Source organism: Corvus brachyrhynchos, unplaced genomic scaffold (genome assembly GCF_000691975.1).
Source record: "Corvus brachyrhynchos isolate BGI_N302 unplaced genomic scaffold, ASM69197v1 scaffold216, whole genome shotgun sequence".
NCBI lineage: Eukaryota > Metazoa > Chordata > Aves > Passeriformes > Corvidae > Corvus > Corvus brachyrhynchos.
This window is the reverse complement of record NW_008238443.1, coordinates 655,811-658,750: the sequence shown is the minus strand read 5'-3', so window position 1 is coordinate 658,750 and position 2,940 is coordinate 655,811. Positions and strand designations below refer to the sequence as shown.

The following is a 2,940-nucleotide window of genomic DNA, read 5'->3' as shown; positions in this document are numbered from 1 at the left end:
GCTGCTCCTTGCCCGGCCCTGGGGATGCTTGGGGAGCTCTCCGTGGGTGCATCGGAGTGCCGAGGGCTCGGTCTTTGTCTGGCCCAGCTGGAGGGAGCCTCCTGTCCCTTTGGTGCAGAGGGAGAAGACCCGGCAGTTGGGTTTCTGGCAGTTGCCTCCTGCCAAGGAATTGCAATGGGACACTTTTCCAGACTGTCGAATGAGTAGGGGAGAGCTAAGTAGACAAGGAATTGGTTGTTGTAAAGCCCCAGAACATGTGGGGATTTCTTCTTTCTCACCCTGCTTGTGAGGATTTGAGCTTTTCTCTTGCCTGACAGAAGTGCAGTTGCTGCCAAGGGAAACATACCCAAGGATCAATAGTGACTCAGCCTTCCCTTTGCTTCCTTTCTTCCTTCCTCTCTGCTCCACAGCTCCCTTGAGCCAGAACCTCCGTGCTGCCTCACCTGAGGATTCAGAGCTGCCTCCAGGCCCTTCCAGCACAAGTGCAGGTTCTCAAGAGTGTGAGGCTTTCCCAGCACCTCCCAAGAAAGTGCTTGCCACCTCCATATTTCTTGAGGATTTGTCAGAGGAACCAGGCACACACAGATTTCTATGCCAGCCTGAGCTGATCATTCCGCTGGTTCCTGTATAACGCTGTCCGCGTTATTAATTGTTGTCTTCCCTGATGGGGGAGATGTTCAGATTTTTGCCAGGAGAAAAAAGAAGGCGAATGGGACTTCATCCTTCTCAGTCTCCAGGTAGGTGTTTATTAATTCTTATCTAAGGAGTACAAGCCACTGGCATGGCTGAGACATAGCACAGAGCAGAGAATGCAGCAAGAAGACAACTTACCAAGATTTCACAGCCTTTTTAAGGTAAATTACCCAATGAAAACTTAAAACACAAGATCTCTTCACTTTTTTACCAATGTCCAACACGTTCCTAAATCACGTAGACAGGAACTGCGGAATTCTGTGTCCAGTCATCCCAGACCACTATTGCTTCAAAATATGGAGTTAGTGAAGAAGGAGGAAGAAGCTTTTAACTACAACTTATCCTCCATATTGAGGATTTCTGCTTTTATCTATTTACTATGCAAATAGTAAATAGATAAAAGCAGAGGTTTTAGACCTAAAACCTCTAAATTTTTCACCCTGTGATAATCTCACATAGTATTCTATCACCTAATTCACACCATTGTAGATTCAAATTCCTCCCAGAGGCTAGGCTAATCCTCCCATGGACAGAGGTCAGAAACAGTACTGATCAGGGGGGTAGAAACCTTCAAAACAGGCAGAGAAATATTCTCTGCATGCTGGGTCCTGCACCCGTAGACCATCAAAGCACTTCTGTGGTCCTTCCAGAGAGCAGCAGCTGCACATCTTCAGAGCAGCACACCCCAGCCTACAGCCCATCAGGTAGGGAGAGAGTTTCTACCCTTGCTTTTCAGGAAGATCATGAAAAGTGATCATTTGAAGTATTTTCCTGCAGTGCTCTGTCATGTGTACATCTCGAGTGTGAATCAGACAGGAATTGTCAAGTGAACTGGGAAGCAGGACCTTGATAACAAAACCAATCTCTGTCTGCTTTTGCTGTCCTTCCTCCAGATTTGGAGGGTGTTCTGGCCATTTTCCAGACAGCCTCTCTGTAGGGATGAAAGGGACAGGCAAAAAACATTGGTCCACAAGCGGTCAGTGTCAGGTGCACCCCCATCTTCCTTGGAATGAAGCCCAACTAGGATGCTGACAGGATACTGCAGAGTTTGCAGATTGTCTCTCCTGCAAAGAAGGCTATTAAATTTCAAGGAGCTCTGTGTGTCCCCAGAACAGCTGCAGCTGCAGAATACGGCCTCACCCACAAGGTTGCTTTTTACAATACAGTCACAGTTGAATTTTAGCATGTGTGTCTGCAGATCTGGGCTCTTCCTGGGTGCATCCACTTTCTGTGGTCTGTTGGGATGAGAAACTCAGAAGCAGCCAAATGCAAAAGCTGCTGGGGAGATAGAAAAGGCTGAGATTATAAAGTCTTTGTGTGTGTGTGTAGATCGATTTTACAATCTATCCTTTAATACACATACCCATCAGTTAGAAGAAACACTATTTGAGAGGAAGAAATCAGTCTTCCAATCCTCTGGGAAGTTGGAATACATTTCTGGAATTGAGTTTGCCGTGTGCTTCCTGTGATGTTTGCTGCAAGGCAGCAATAGAGCTCTGCATCCTAAAGCCACATTCTGGAGCCTGACCAATGTGTTTGGATTCCTGCAGCCACACCGGGCAGTTCAGCCCCCAGTGCTCCACGTGGCAGTGCTGGTTGGGCAGCATGGACGGCCTCCAGCTGGGCTTGGAATAGTCCTGGGCAGGAGGAATTGCCACCCCTGGATCTCGACCTTGTTCTTGAGACACTGGAGGAGATGCTGTCACCATCCCTGCCTGAAAGGTGTCCCTGTGCTCAGGTAACTCCATTGGGTGGGAATGAACGGGGCTGGGCTGAGAGCTGTGAATGTTGTTGCATGGCTGAGAAGCAAAGGCTTCTTGGATTAAGCTTTGAATGGACAAGGAAGGATTTGCTTGGTCAAGCAAGATTTCCAAAAGAAGAGGGAATGAAAAGTCTCCCCCCTTAGTGAGGATGAGAGGTGTGAGCCTGTGGTGGCCAGGTTTGGGTGCTCCTTTTCCTGGGAAGAATCCCTGGTGCAGGGGCCTTTGTGGTGATGAAGTGGAAGCTTTGGCAGCTTTTGGACTGTGTTTGAGAAGTCAGTCTTCTCCATCGTTGAAGGCCTTTGGGGGCCAGACTTGTTAGGAACAAGGGATGAAAGTGTGTGAGCCCTGGAGCCTTTAGGGGGAAGATGTGTTGGTTTTCAGGCCCCATGACTTGTGTGATTGGTGAGCAGGACAATGATGATGCTGGACATGAAAGGGTTAAGGACTCCTTTAAGCCCAGGGGCTTCTTCTGTGTGGAAGAGCA

The 2,940-nt window shown here is 48.3% G+C and overlaps 1 long non-coding RNA gene across 5 annotated transcripts in view; it reads left to right on the top strand.

Annotated features, from left to right (window-relative positions):
* The window catches only part of LOC108447259, a 10,669-nt gene extending 8,340 nt beyond the window's left edge, over positions 1-2,329 (top strand). For all 5 annotated transcript variants that reach the window (XR_001862720.1, XR_001862724.1, XR_001862721.1 and 2 more), the window contains 2 exons: positions 411-737; positions 2,244-2,329. This is a non-coding gene — a long non-coding RNA (uncharacterized LOC108447259). The remainder of the gene's footprint in view (positions 1-410; positions 738-2,243) is intronic.
* Positions 2,330-2,940: the final 611 nt, after the last annotated feature.